Source organism: Pelodiscus sinensis, chromosome 10 (genome assembly GCF_052426305.1).
Source record: "Pelodiscus sinensis isolate ZL-2025 chromosome 10, ASM5242630v1, whole genome shotgun sequence".
NCBI lineage: Eukaryota > Metazoa > Chordata > Testudines > Trionychidae > Pelodiscus > Pelodiscus sinensis.
The window spans coordinates 46,407,523-46,423,852 of record NC_143061.1 but is presented as its reverse complement, the minus strand read 5'-3'; the positions used below and the strand labels follow the sequence as shown (position 1 = coordinate 46,423,852).

The 16,330-nt window shown below is 51.9% G+C and overlaps 1 long non-coding RNA gene across 1 annotated transcript; it reads right to left on the bottom strand.

The window, feature by feature from the left end:
• Positions 1 to 1,185: 1,185 nt before the first annotated feature.
• On the bottom strand, positions 1,186 to 13,250 carry LOC142820513 (uncharacterized). The gene is made up of 4 exons (XR_016350370.1): positions 13,150 to 13,250; positions 12,620 to 12,698; positions 9,078 to 9,197; positions 1,186 to 2,008 (listed from the first exon to the last, which is right to left on the bottom strand). It is a non-coding gene; the product is annotated as an uncharacterized LOC142820513 (long non-coding RNA).
• Between the last annotated feature and the right edge of the window lie 3,080 nt (positions 13,251 to 16,330).

Sequence of the window (16,330 nt, the reverse complement as noted above, 5' to 3'; positions counted from 1 at the left end):
GAGAGAGACCAGGGACCGCGCTTGGGGGCCTTACTTACCACGGATCACGCAGCAACCTGTGCACGTGCGAGCACATGCCGTGCCACCCTGGGCAGGTGACTCCAGCTCCGAGCCACACAGAGGTCATGGCCTGATAGCCACATGCACGTGTGAAGAGACCTGACGTGCTCCTGACCCCGGGGTGGGACACATCAGGACACCTTTCCTTCACAAGCCCCCTCTACACAGAAGCATGGGACATTTTTCCCCCACCTCGGCCACACTATACACAGCACAGGGGCATGGGTGCAGTCTCGGGGCAGCTCCCATTCCCGGGGGTAGCCGGACAATCCGACCATGGCCTCTGTTCAAATACATCGGATCTGATGGTGCAGGGAACAGTCATCCTCACCTTGTAGAGGGGGGCTGGGCTTCATCCACTGTGTCCCTAGGGCGAACTGACCACTTCTCTTCTTTCTCCACAGCCACACCAGCTGCACGTGCAGGGCGCACCATCCCACCTGGGCTCTGCAAGTGGTCAACAATCTGATTGATTCCTCCTTTTCATTCCTTGGGCTGCTGCTGACGTTGGACATTTACGGTATGTCTACACATCAAAGTTAATTTGAAATTACAGCGCACCAGGGCTCCGCAGGAGGACCAGCGGAACACTGCAGGGATACTGAAAGAAGCACCTGGGAGCACTGCGAACCCTACACCACACGCTCGACCGCTGAGTGGAACGAGATTTGGAGCTCTGGCGGGAGCAGCTTGCCCAGGGTCATGCCATCTGTGCCCATCTGCAGACCGTGGTGCATAGCGTGCTGCCTCCCCAGCTCCTGCTCCTCCTCCCACTCCTTCTCCCCCTCCTGCCTCTCCCTCCTCAATCTCCACACCCCCCAACCTCAACTTCCACATCCTCCTCCCCATCCCCGAGGTCCCCGCACCCGTCGTGCTGGGAGACAGTTGGCCCGGTGAGATCCCCACCCCTGATCCCTGAGCTTCTCCTCCCCCTTCCTCCCCTTGCTTCCCCCTTTCAGCTCCCTCCTCCCAGTTTTCCCCCTCTCCTCTCCCACCCTCTTTTCTCCCCTCTCCTTTCCCCAGTCTCCCCAGAGTTTCATAACCCTCCCCCCGTTTTGTTAAATAAATAGAGTTTATATTTTTGAAAATACATTTTATTTGACATCAGAAAGGGAGGCTACGGAGGGGTAAGTAGAAGGATTGAGGCTGGAATAAGGCACAAGGCCCAAGTGGGGCACGCCAGGGAGACTTCACCCCTCCTCCTCTGGCTGGAAGCTTTCCCACAGGGCCTCCCAGATATGGACAGCCCCCCGATGGGCCTCCCGGCTGGCAGCCATGCAGGGCTGCACATACAGGCCAGCCAAGTGGTCAGCCTCTGCTATCCAGGCTGTCAAGAAAGCCTCCCCCTTCTGCTCACACAAGTGCAGCACACAGCACACCGCCACCACGTGCGGAATATTCCTCTTGGAGAGGTCGAGCAGGGATCAAAATCGGGCCTCTGGCTGGCCAAAGCCCCCTCCACCACAATGTGGGCCCTGCTGAGCCTGGCATTAAACGCCTGCCGGGAGGGGTTGACGTGTCCCATATAGGGCTTCATGAGCCAGGGTTGTAGCGGGTAGGCCGCAATCCCCACCAGGCAGACAGACTTGTCCACATCCTCGACCCTGATGTGGTGGTCGGGGAAGAAGATCCTGGCGTGCAGCCTCTGGCACACGGAGGAGTTGCGGAACATCCGCGCATTGTGTGCTTTGCCAGACCAGCCCACATCGATGTCCAGGAAGTGGCCCCGGTGGTCAGACACAGCCTGCAGGATGACCGAGAAGTACCCCTTCCAGCTAATGTGGAGGGAGGCCCGGTGTTCTGGGGCATGGATGGGGATGTGTGTCCCGTCGATTCCCCCCCACACACAGTTGGGGAATCCCAGGGTGCCAAACCCCTCGATGACCGTGTACAAATCCGTGAGGCGGATGACTCTGCAGAGCAGCACTCTATTGATGGCTTTGATCACCTGCAGAGAGACACATAAAACTGAGAGTCACTGGGGTGCCAGGGTGGCCGAGGGTGTTCCTTCCCCACCACTGACCTGCACCCCCCGCGCCCCAGGAGCAACACCCTCCCACCCCGTCCTGCCCTGCCCCGGCAATCCTGGCCACCGCAGGCAGCAAGAAGTGTGGCTGGGACAGAACAAACCCTCCCATGGAGCGGACTTGCACCCCCTCCCCACCTTTCCCTGCGGCAGCCCATCCACTCCTTCCCCCCTCCCAGCACGATGGCTGGAGACTGCCATATACCTGCATGAGCACTGCTCTGATGGTGGATTTCCCTATGCCGAACTGGTTGCCATGGATCGATAGCTATCTGGCATGGAGAGCTTCCAGAGGGTGATGGCCACACGCTTGTGGAGGGGAATGGTGGGCCTCATGTGTATGTCCCATCGCCGCAGAGCAGGGGTGAGCCACTCACAGAGCTCGAGGAAGGTGTCCTTCTTCATCCTGAAGTTCTGAGTCCACTGTTGGTCTCGCTAGCACTCCAGGACAATGTGGTCCCACCAGTCGCTGCTGGTTGGGCCGCCACAGATGGTGCCAGGCAGTCTCCAGCACTTGCTGCCAGGCTTGCAGCGAAAGATCCAAAAGAAGCATCAGAGTGCCCAGGGGTGACTCTGGCTCCATGGTGCCGAGTGCTGTGGTGTCCCTAGTGAGGGCAACCAAGGAGGCAGAGAGAAAAATGCTTTGCTGTCCCTCTGGGTATGTCTACACTACAAAGTTAATTCGAACTAACAGCCATTAGTTCGAATTAACTTTGATAGGTGCTATGCTAGCGATCCGCTAGTTCGAACGTAATTTGAACTAGCAGAGCGCTTAATTCGAACTAGGTAAACCTCATTCTACGAGGACTAACGCCTAGTTCGAATTAAGGGCTGTGTAGCCACTTAATTCAAACTAGTTGGAGGCTAGCCCTTCCCAACTTGCCCTGGTGGCCACTCTGGCCAACACCAGGGAAACTCTTCTGCCCCCCTCCCGGCCCCGGAGCCCTTAAAGGGGCACGGGCTGGCTACAGTGTTTGTGCCAGTTGCAAGCCTGCCAGGACCCAGCCAGCAGACCCTGCACCTGCCACAACATGAGCCAGCCACCCGATGCCACCCAGCCCTCCCCCTCTTCCCGAGACCAGGCTGGCAGCTCCCAGGAACCTGCCCGGGGACACAAGAGGCGGGCGCTCGCTTGGTCAGGTGCGGAGATCGTGGACCTCATCCAGGTTTGGGGGGAAGCCTCCAATGTCCACGATCTCCACACTAGCCACAGGAACACGGCCGTGTACAGCCGCATGGCTGCCAGCCTGGCCACCAGAGGCCACCAGCGGAGCCGGGATCAGGTCCGCTGTAAAATCAAGGACCTGCGGCAGTCCTACTCCTGGGCCTGCCAGCCAGGGGCCAACCCGGAGGCCTGCCCCCACTTTGAGGCCCGGGACCGTATCCTGGGGGCTCACGCCGTCCATGCCCCCCGGGTGGTGATTGACCTTGGGGCAGAGGGACCCGTCCCTGACACCGAGAAGGAGGAGCCAGAGGACACCGGCTACACGCGGCGCGGAGTCCACACTAGGGGACATTTAAAAATGGCGGCACCCAGCTTTATGCAAATGAAGCCCGGGAAATTCAAATCCCAGGCTTCATTTGCAACTCCGGTTGCCTACATTACCACCCTAGTTCGAACTAGGGTGGTAGTGTAGACATACCCTTAGTTCGAATTAGTCCTGTAGTGTAGACATATCCTCAGTGAGGTTGGCAAGCTAACAAGGAAAACTGAGAACTTGCTGTCGGGGGGGCGAGGGGAGGAGTCCCTTTAAGCACAAGCCTCAGATAGCCTCCGACAGCAGCCACACAAAGCAACTACTGACCTAATTCCCTGCCGGAACCAGTTCCTTAAATGCAATTCAGCATCCAATCAGTGTGGACACGCTCTTTTGATTTAGCAAAAAGCTATTTCAAAATGTATTTTTTGTGTAGACGCATCATTTCGAAATAACTTATTTTGAATTAACTATTTTGAAATAAGATATTTCAAAATAAAGCTGTAGTGTAGACATACCCTTATTTCTTTTCAATGTCATAGCACTAGCCATGGAAATGTTTCTGGAAGATACCTCTATTGTCACACCACACTTCCATTCACTAGAAGTGGGAAAAACTATTTACAGTATAACAATGGATACATTTCATTGCTGCCAGTAAGAGGGAAAACTTGCTCCCTGGCAAGCTATAACTTATTTAATTCTACTGTAGGTTTCAAATTATAATTAAATAAAATTTTAATACTACTGTATTCTGATAAAAGTAAACCTAGCCAGCTAAAGAAAAAGAATTGGCAACAGAATTATACCTGTAAATCTATTACAAATTAACTTCCTTCATAGCAGTAAGAACAGTTTTTCATCCTACTGGCACTCACACTACAAATCTCCATTGAAAGAGCACGGATTTATGCTGACATATGTCCAGACTGATTGGAACTTGAATTGCATTTAAAATCCCCCTGAAACACTCTGGGCAGGGCATCAGGACAGCTGCCACTTCCTGGAGTTGCTGCCTGAGGCTAGCTGAGGCTTGTGCTTAAAGGGATTCCCCTCTACAGCCATGTCTCAGACTCTTCACCTTTGCCTAACTCCTTGAGGGAGAGCAAACTCGTCTCTCTGCGTGCTCTGGTTGCCCTTGTGTATGCCATAGCACTTCTGCCATGGAGTCAGACCTGCTGCAAGGCAGTCACTGGCTTAGACCTCATGCTGCACCTTCTGGTGCAGTTAATGCAGGCTGCCCACATGGCACTGTAGAACCAGGACCCGCAGCTCACTCTGGGGCATCACCTTACCCCACTTCACATGCTTCTCATGCAGCACAACCCCCCCTCCCCCAGCCCACTTCACTGCCACTGGGACACCTTTTCTGATGGTGGGACCGGATCATCATGGAGTGCTGGGATGACAAGCAGTGATTCCAGAACTTCTGCATGCAGAAGAATACCATCCTGGAGCTGTGCAAGTGGCTCACCCCAGCCCTCAGGCAACAGGACACCCGTATGCGACCCACCATCCCCCTCCAGAAGTGAGTCACTATTGCTATTTGGAAGCTATTTGCTAGTTGGGGTTGCTCCTGGTGTGGGAAGGGACTTGGGGACCTCCTGAGGGCTCTAGCAACCCTGTGATTCTCTGTTTGTATCCTTCTACAGGTGGTGAGGGCCATCAGTGCCATCCTGTTGTGCAGGGTTGTCATCCTGGGCGATTTGGACCCCACCGTCACTGGTTTTGCCACAATGGGTTTCCCCAACTGCAAGGAGGGGAGAACATTAATAGCATCCACCTCCGCATCCAGCCCCTGACCACTGGGCCTCCAATTATATTAACAGGAATGGGTACTTCTCACTGGTGTTGTAGGCCCTCATAGACCACTGGGGCCCCCACATTAACGTTTGGTGGCTGGGGAAGGTGCACGATACCCACACATTCCACAACTCCAGCCTCTTCCAGAGGATGAATGCCAGCACATTTTTTCCTGATTGCAGCATCAGGGTCAGGGATGTGGACATGCCAATGTGCATTATGGGTGACACAGCCTACCCCTTGCTCCTCTGGCTAATGAAGTCCTACACGGGACACCAGGACCTGACCAAGGAAAGGTTCAATGCCAGCAGGTGCCGCATCGCTGTAGAGAGTACCTTCAGCCGTTTAAAGGGGAGGTTCAGTGTCTTCTCATCTTCTTGGACCTTGGCAAATGGAACATCCCCCAAATGGCAGTGTCCTGCTGTGTCCTGCACAACCTGTGCAAGAATAAGGCTCCTGCCAGGGTTGGGGGGCAGAGGCTCAGTGGTTGGCCAGGGCCTTTGAGCAGCCATCCGGCAGGCCCACCAGGGGCTGCGCTCATCTAGGAAGTCCTGAGGGAGTGTTTCAGCCAGATCTATCTGTGACACTCTCGCCAGGGCCTCCCCACAAGAGGTCTCTGCATTGCCCCTCTGTGCCTTTCCTCCCCCACTCCTCCCTTCCCTTGACCTCCCAGGTAGTTAAAATAAACCAGACTTGGTGGTTTAAAATAATATACTTTCTGTTATTTTCATATGGAGTGAATATAACTGCAGAGACTAGGGAAAGAACCTGGGAGGGAAGGAGTGGGGACTCAGCGATGCGGCTGAGACTGGCACCTGCCTTGGGTGGTCCCAGCGTTTCATGTTCAGGGCTTTAGTGGCCATGGGGGGAATAGAGGGAAAAGCTGGAGGGGCAGGAGCAGGGGCAAGGGCAGGGGTCTGGGTCTGTTGGGACAGCTCCTGACAGATGGTGCAGTGCAGCTGCCGGTCAGCACAGTTCTCCTCCAAGTCTGCATTCCCCTCTCTGCTCCTCCTGCTTGAGACCCCTGCTGGAGGGCATGAAGGCAGATGACGTGTTCCCGCTCCAGGTCCTCACAGGGTTGTCTTCACCAGCAGTTCTCGCTTTGCTGGGAGGATGGCGAGGGAGGTGGTTGGGAGGATGGTGAGGGAGGTGCACAGCACACTTGCAGTTGGCCAGCTGTGAAAAGCCGTCATCCCAGGAAACACTGTGCCTAAAGCTTAGCCCTCATCTTTGAGCTGACACCGAAAGGTCTTGGTTCAGACGATGGAGGTGTGCTTCGAGTAAGCCATCTGTGGCCTAGGCAGTGGGCACTGTCCTGCAGGGGCATGGACATTTCAGGGGAGCCTCGCTACCCCCTATTCTCTGTGGACAAGCAGGCATAAGAAGGTGCTGGCCAAGCCAGGAGCCTGCAGGCTGGAGGAGGCAAGTCCAACACAGGTGGTGTTCCATAGGGAGAGGACTTCTATTCCTGCCCTCTGAGCAGAGGGGGAGAAGTTGTTGGAGGAGGTGTGTGTGAGCAGCAGATGGTGCTTGCCAGGGAGGGATACTACTGGGGTCACCACCTTTTCCTCCTCCCAGCAGGTTTCCGTGCAGGTGTTCAGCGTCCTCTGCCTTGCCATGCTTGGCTGGGAGTGGATGCTGACCCGAGAGTGTGAGTATGACTGTGTGTAATGTGTGGTACTGCTGTGTGTGTCTGTGACCCCAGCCTCCTTAGCAGTGGCTTATGGTGGGAAGGTGTCCAACCGCGGAGTCAGAAGTAAGACAGGCCTCTCCAGAAACCCTGTGAAAAGGGGCAACTTGTTCCTATGTGGCAGCCTCCTGGAGGCTGGCAAATTGGCAACTCCAGTAAATGATGGGGGTGGGGGAAACGCCTCTCTGGGTGCAGTGCAGCTGATCAAAATAACAGCATGATTGGGGTGCAACTCCTGATTGGGAATTGCATTTCCTGGCCTTTGTGTAGGCCTGGCAGAGTTCCTTGATCTTCATGTGCACCTGCTCCTGGGTACACATGTGATCCTTCTGGCCATCCAGCCATATACATCTGTGTTCCTACACCTGTTGCAGAGATCTTGGAGTTCTTCTTCGAGTAGTGTCCCCGTGGGTGCTCCACTCTAGGTGAAGGGTCGCCCTGAGCCGCAGATCGGAGCTTTTCAAAGCAGTTTTCCCCCTGTTGAGCCACGCATGCCCAGAGGGCGTCTCGAGCCCTTCCCGCCCTCTGCAGCGCGCGGCTCAACCCCCTCCCTTTCAGTTCCTCTTTAACCGCCCTCGTCAGCGGACGGAGCGAGCAGGAGCTCCCTCACAGTCTCTCAGACTGTATTTTCTATTAGTTAGGTTACATAGTTTTTCCCCTGTTACTCCAAGTTAGTTTCCCTTATTTTTCTCTTTGAAATAATAACAACAAAATATTTTTTTATAAGAAGAACGAAACTGACAATAAAATCCCCCCTCGGGGACTAAAACTCCCTTCAGACCGGAGCCCCGGGTGAACCGGAGCTCTCTCTCTCCTGGCTCCTCAGCCAGAGAAAAACACATAAACCATATGAAAGAAAAGAAACGAAATACCAACACTTTAAAGAAACAAGCAGCAAGATATGTCTGCCTCCTCAGGCTTTAAAAAATGCGACCAGTGCCGCGAGCCTATGCCGGCTTCTGACGGCCATACGAAATGTATCCGCTGCTTGGGGGAAGCTCACTCACCCCGCAGCTGCACACACTGTGCTTCCCTCACGGCGAGAGCTAGAAAAGATAGAGAGCTCCGCCTGAGGATGATTTTATTTGATAAGACTCTGCAGCCTTCAGAGCAGGGGGAACCGCAGCATGAAACCCCCCTGCCACCGAAACCTACAAGGCAGAGAGCCTCACCATCTCGCTCTCTCCCGCCTTCCTCCTCCCCCAAAACCCAGGGAGAGGGGCAAAGAAACCCGAGGACCCCTGCTAATAAAGCAGAGGGAAAATCCTCGCGGTCCACATCAACGCCGGTGCGCGCTGCTTCTGAGCCCTCCCGGGAACGCACTGAGAAACCCGGGCGAAAAGAAAAGCCGGCGCCGCTTCAAACCGCGGCGCCGCTGCAAGCCCCGGCACCGCGAAAAACCCCGGTGCCGCTTAAAGGAACGGCACCGCTAAAACAACCCGCACCGCAACAAAGCAAGGCTAATACACAGCCGGCACCGGTTGCGACCACAAACCAGAGCTCGGCACCGGCACCGGCAACAGACTATGAGAGGCTTCTTCGGGAGTCTGCTGCAGAGCTCTCTAAGACTCCGTCTGACTCTCACAGCAGGCAGCAACAGCCCTGCCCCCCTCCCATTGACTGCTCACCAGGGACATCCTTTGCAAGGCATTCCCCTGCCAGATCTGTGTCCCCAGTGTCCTTTCATGACGCTCCCTTTCTAGAGGATGACCGCCATACGACATATTCTTCGCGACAGACGTCGCCAAGAGGGTCTCGTTCCTATTATCAGAGGGCTGGACCGCAACAAAACCCGTGGCACCCCTACTGGTCTTACCCGCCCCCACCTTATCCACCCCAATGGGGGCCCTGGGACCAATGGGACCCGTACAGACGCCGGTCCTCAGTCCACTCCACACCATCTCGGAGAGGTCTGCCTCATCCACAGCCCCTACCCCCTGCATCACACACAGAGCAGGAGGAGGAGGAGGAACGCTTTTCGGATAATGAATCCGATATTCAATCTATAAACGTCACTCACCCAGATGACCTGACTGCCCAACAGGACGATGCAGCGATACCATCAGATACCGTAGCGATGGATGACCTCAAACAGTTCCAGGAGCTATTTAAGCGAGTAGCAACAAGTCAGCATGTCTCCCTACAAGAAGTACAAAAGAAACAACATCACTTATTAAAGAACCTGCATCCTACGCTGCATAGTAAAATTGCCCTGCCGATTGATGAGGCAATCATGGAAACATCTGAAGATCTGTGGAAGACACCAGCATCCATCCAACCGACTAACAAAAAGATTGATAGGAAATATTTTGTTCCACCGAAAGACAATGACTTCCTCTTTACGCATCCACAAGCAAACTCCTTAGTGGTTGAATCTGCACAGCAAAGAGCGAAGATACCGCAATACAAGAATGGCAGTACCGACAAAGAACATAGAAAGCTAGACTTCTTTGGAAAGAAAATATATTCCTCTTCTACGCTACAACTAAGAATATCAAATTATTCTGCCCTCTTAGCGAATCACGACTTTGATAATTATTCGAAGCTCGGAGAACTGATACCACATCTCCCTGAGTCCAAAAGAGCCATCTTGAAAGCAATAGTCCACGAAGGCCACACCATCGCTCGCACTGCCCTCCAGACGGCAATGGATGTTGCTGACACAGCAGCTAGAACTACAGCCACTGCGATAGTCATGCGCAGAACTTCCTGGCTACAATCATCTGGAGTTCCCCGCGAACTTCAGCCAAAAGTAGAAGACTTGCCATTTGATAAACAAAAATTATTTGCAGCTTCTACAGATGAAATGCTACATAATAGTAAGAACTCGAAAACCACACTTCGCACACTAGGCATGTATACACCGCCCTTCAAACGCAGGCGATACACCCCATATAATACGTACAATCGTTATAGATATGGGCAATACAACCGGCCACAGAGACCCTATGAGGACACTAGGCCAAGGCAACGACCTCAGAGAAGACGACCTAATCAAGGTCGCCCACCAACTACCCAGTCCTCCAAACAGCAAATTTGAAGTCGTGGTCGAGGGTCTGCACTACCTCCCTCACGATCTAGCAATAACACAACATGGCTGCCTATTTACCCACCGTTTGCGGCCGTTCCTCCCACAATGGGAATCCATAACATCGGACCGCTGGGTTCTAGAAATAATTCGAGTAGGATACACTATCCCATTTACCACTACCCCACCTACCCTTCCCCCTACCCCGTCCCTTTTCAGGGACCCCTCTCACGACACTCTACTAAAACAAGAGATCGACCGCCTCCTTTCTATCGGAGACATAGAAAAAGTACCAGTAGAGTTCCACGGGAAAGGGTTTTACTCGAACTACTTCTTGATCGAGAAAAAAACGGGAGGCTGGAGGCCAATATTAGACCTCCGCAAACTGAACAGGTTTCTCAAGAAACAACGCTTCAAAATGGTCACACTTACAACAATCATTCCTGCGCTAGATCAAGGGGACTGGTTCGCAGCCCTCGACCTACAAGATGCGTATTTCCATATAACTATCCATCCCGCCCACAGACGCTATCTACGCTTTACTCTCGGCCAGGATCATTTCCAATACAATGTCCTCCCCTTCGGCCTCTCGTCAGCTCCGAGGGTATTTTCAAAGGTACTAGCAGTCGTCGCTGCATACCTCAGACGCCAGAATGTCATCATATTCCCCTACCTAGACGACTGCCTTTTGAAGGGCTCAACACAGGACGAAACTGCCTCCATGATAAGTACGACCACATCACTCCTCAATCGTCTAGGCCTTCTACTCAACGAAAGCAAATCAACACTGCACCCAGTTCAAAATATAGAGTTCATTGGGGCGTGCCTGGACTCAATTACAGCCCGAGCATACCTACCTCGGCAACGTTTCATAACGATACAAGAAATTATAAGTGTAATGCTTACAACTCCTACCACTACAGCTCTTACTTGCCTCCAGCTAATGGGCCACATGGCTTCCACCACCTACGTTGTCCACCATGCTCGTCTGCATTTCCGATGCTTCCAACTCTGGATAGCAAGTGTATACATACCGTCACGACACTCCCTCAACAAGACGGTGACTATTCCACCAAACGTCCTTGCTTCCTTACGGTGGTGGACGATACCGAACAACCTCCTCACAGGTGTTCCATTCCAACAGAGCGAACCCACTGTACAGATTACTACAGATGCTTCCCTCCTTGGCTGGGGAGCACATATGAACGACCAAGCCGTTCAGGGAAGGTGGTCCCCATCCGAGGCACGACTACACATCAATCTCCTCGAACTGCGAGCAGTAAGGAATGCCTGCGCACACTTCGCCCCCGACATTGCCAATCAGACGGTCCGCATTCTAACGGACAACATCTGCACAATGTTCTATATAAACAAGCAAGGCGGAGCCCGCTCCCGCTCCCTCTGTGCAGAGGCTATCCGCCTGTGGAACTCATGCATCCGCAAACAGATCACCCTGGTAGCATCCTACCTGCCCGGGGTGAACAACACCAGAGCAGATTCACTCAGCCGCAACTTCACCTCAGATCACGAGTGGGAGTTACACACGGAGGTCGCAAACTCAATCTTCAACCATTGGGGATGGCCATCCATAGACCTTTTTGCATCTACCCAGAATGCCAAATGCCCCCAATTCTGCTCACGCGCAGGTCTTGGCAAACATTCCCTAGGGGATGCCTTTCTAATCAAATGGACAGCCCCCCTTCACTATGCCTTCCCTCCCATACCGTTAATCCCGAAAACCTTACGCAAGATCTGCAGAGACGGAGCCCTAGTCATCCTGATAGCCCCGTCGTGGGCCCGCCAAACTTGGTACCCGTACCTGTACAGACTAGCAGTTCACCCTCCTTACCCGCTACCTCACCGGGCAGACCTAATATCTCAGAGCAATGGAACGATACTGCACCCACAGCTCCACACCCTACACCTCCAGGCTTGGCTACTCTCTGGTTCTCGGAGATAGAAAATCACTGTTCCCAGCAAGTGAAAGATATCCTCCTCCACAGTAGGAGGCAGTCCACTCGAAAAACTTACCTCTGGTGCCAGCGAACCAGGATAGAACCCCGTGATGCACCATTACATATGATTTTGGACTACATTCTAGACCTTAAAATATCAGGACTCTCAATTTCTTCTTTAAGAGTACATCTTTCTGCAATAACAGCGTTCCATACTTCCATTGATGGATTCTCCATATTTGCCCATCCTATCACTAAAAGATTCCTTAAAGGGCTCCACAACGTATACCCACCCCATAAGGCACCACCCCCCTTATGGGACCTAAATCTTGTTCTCCACCAACTTACTGGACCTCCTTTCGAGCCTCTGGCTACAGTAGCACTCCCATTTCTCTTTATGAAAGTCTGTTTCTTATTGGCTATCACGTCTGTTAGACGGGTGAGTGAAATTGGGGCATTAATGGCAGTACCCCCCTACACAGTTTTTACGAAGGATAGGGTCATACTTAGACCTCATCCAACATTTCTGCCAAAGGTCTGTACAGAATTCCATGTAAATGAACCAATCGTACTACCTACCTTTTTTCCGAAACCGCATGCATCACAGAAGGACGCCACTCTGCATACCCTGGACATTCGGAGGGCTCTCGCCTTCTTCCTGGAAAGAACAAAACCATTTCGTAAATCTGAAAGACTTTTTATATCAATCGCTGAGCGTTCTAAGGGAACACCCCTGTCATCACAACGAATCTCAAAATGGATCTCCACATGCATAGTCAAGTGTCATACTTTGGGCAATAGACCACTACCGTGCCCCCCAAGAGCACATTCCACTCGAGCCACGGCCGCTTCTACAGCCTTTTTGAACAATGTCCCCTTAAGGGATATTTACCGAGCAGCAACGTGGTCTTCAGATCACACGTTTGCCAGACATTATGCAATCCTACCGCAACTTACACAGGACTCAGCAGTAGCTACAGCGGTGCTCTCTACCACCGCTAAACATTGACTCCGGCTCCCTCCAGCCATATATTGAACACTGCTTTGTAGTCACCTAGAGTGGAGCACCCACGGGGACACTACTCGAAGAAGAAAAGGGAGTTACTCACCTCGTGCAGTAACGAGTGTTCTTCGAGATGTGTGTCCCCGTGGGTGCTCCACGACCCTCCCTTCCTCCCCTCTGCACGGAGTCTAAACTACTCGGGCGGAGACGAGGAACTGAAAGGGAGGGGGTTGAGCCGCGCGCTGCAGAGGGCGGGAAGGGCTCGAGACGCCCTCTGGGCATGCGTGGCTCAACAGGGGGAAAACTGCTTTGAAAAGCTCCGATCTGCGGCTCAGGGCGACCCTTCACCTAGAGTGGAGCACCCACGGGGACACACATCTCGAAGAACACTCGTTACTGCACGAGGTGAGTAACTCCCTTGTTAGCCTCCTCTCCCCAGACCTCAATGAGATCCAGGATCTCCATACCAGACCAGAAAGAGACCCTCTTCTTCTGCCCTCCGCAGTTTCTCTTTGAAGTCTGTTTTTAAAGGTTTTTTTTGTTGCAGGATGGCTAGTTTTAAATCTGCTATTGTGTGTCCAGGGAGATTGAAGTGTTCTCCTACAGCAGAGGTTCTGAACCAGGGGGTCATGGACCCTCCCAGGGGTACGTGAAGCCTTTGTCAGGGGGTACGTGAGGTTCAAGTATGTTCAAGTATAGGTAATTTATTTAATTTAGTTATAAAAAAATATTATTACCAAGAGGGGTATGTGATGTATTTAGCTGAGACCAAGGGGTACATGGACCGAAAAGGTTCAGAACCACTATCCTACAGGTTTTTGTATATTACCATTCCTGATCTGAGGAAGTGGCCTGTAGAATGTGGTATTGGAGAGATCAGATCCCACTGAGGAATACACTAAGAAACTGAACCATCTGCTCAAAACACAGGAACAAATCTACACAGACACAGTCCTAGAGCCCCGACTAGGGTTATTCTATCTACTACTCAAGATCCATAAATCTGGAAATCCTGGACACCCATCATCTCTGGCATTTCTCTCACTGCAGGATTTTCTGGATATGTGGACTCTCTACTCAGACCCTATGCCACCAACACTCCCAGCTATCTCTGAGACACCACTGACTTCCTGAGAAAACCACAATGCATTGGTGATCTTCCAGAAAACACCATCCTAGCCACCATGGATATAAAGGCTCTCGACACTAACATCCCACATGTAGATGGAATACAAGCTGTCAGGAACAGTATACCTGATGATGCCATGGCACAACTGGTGGCCGAGCTCAGTGACTTTATCCTCACACACAACTATTTCAGATTTGGGGACAATTTATACCTCCAAACCAGTGGCATTGCTATGGGCACCTGGATGGCCCCACAATATGCCAACATTTTAATGGCTGACCTGGAACAACACTTCCTCAGCTCTCGTCCACTAGCACCCCTTCTCTACTTACGCTACATTGATGACATCTTCATCTGGACCCATGGGAAGAAGGCTCTGGAAGAGTTTCACTGTGATTTCACCTCACCATCAACCTCAGCCTGGACCAGTCTACACAAGAGATCCACTTCCTGGACACTACAGTGCAAATAGGTGATGGTCACATAAACACATCCCTATCTCCAGATTCATCTGACCAAAAACCTTCTGACTACTATGCCTTCCTACATGCCTCCAGATTCCATCCCAGACCCACCACACGATCAACTGTCTATAGCCAAGTACTAAGATACAACCGCATTTGCTCCTACCCCTCAGACAGAGACAAACATCTACAAGATTTTCACCAAGCACTCTCGAAACTATAATACCCACCTGAGGAAGTGAGGAAACTGATTGACAGAGTCAGAAGTGTACCCAGAAGCCTCCTGCTACAAGACAGACCCAACAAAGAAAATAACAGAACACCACTGGCCATCACCTACAGTCCCCAGATAAAACTTCTCCAATGTATCATCAGTGATCTACAACCCATCCTGGACAATGATCCCTCACTCTCACACACCTTGGGATGCAGGCCAGTCATTGCCCACAGACACCCTGCCAACATGAAGCAAATTCTCACCAGCAACTATACAGTGCACCACAGTAACTCTAACTCAGGAACCAATCCCTGCAACAAAACCTCCGTGCCAACTCTGCCCACATACCTACACCAGCGATACCATCACAGGACCTAACCACATCAGCCACACCATCATGGGCTCATTCACCTGCACATCTACCAATATAATATATGCCATCATGTGCCAGCAATGCCTCTCTGCCATACACATTGGCCAAACTGGACAGTCCCTACATAGAAGAATTAACGGACACAAATCAGGTATCAGGAATGGTAATATTAAAAAACCTGTAGGAGAACACTTCAATCTCCCTGGACACACAGTAGCATATTTAAAAGTAGCTATCCTGCAACAAAAAAACTTTAAAAACAGACTTCAAAAAGAAACTGCAGAGCTACAGTTCATCTGCAAATTTGACACTATCACCTTAGGATTAAACAAAGAGGCTGTGTCTAGACTGCATCCCTTTTCCATAAAAGGGATGCATATTAGACACATAGCAATTGCAAATGAAGCGGGTATTTAAATCCCCCCTGCTTCATTTGCATAAAATTGGCTGCCGCTTTTTTCCGGCTCGGAGCTTTGCCGGAAAAAAGCACCAGTCTAGACGTGGATCTTTCGGAAAATAACGTCTTTTCCGAAAGATCTCTTATTCCTTATTTTAAGAGACTCAGGTCTGTGGTCTTTGGGGACTCATAGACTTTAAGGTCAGAAGGGACCATTATGATCATCTAGTCTGATCCCCTGCACAGTGCAGGCCACAGAATCTCACCCACCCACTGCTAGAATAATCCTCTCACCTATATCTCAGAAATTGAAGCCCCCAAGAAATAGTTTGAAGACCCCAAGATGCAGAGAATCCTCCAGCTGTGATCTGTGCCCCATGCTATAGAGGAAGGCAAAAAACCTCCAGGGCCTCTGCCAATCTTCCCTGGAGGAAAATTCCTTCCTGACCCCAAATATGGCAATCAGCTAAACCCTGAGCATGTGGGCAAGACTCACGAGCCGGACACCCAGAAAGTTCTCTATAGTAACTCCTCTCATCCCTCCATTGACCTATTCCCACTGATAATAAATGGACAATTAGTTACCAAGATCATGTTATCTCATCAAACCATCCCCTTCATAAACCCATCGGCTACGTCTACACTGGCCACTTTTCCGGAAGGGGCATGTAAATTTCACGAGTCGTCGTAGGGAAATCCGCGGGGGA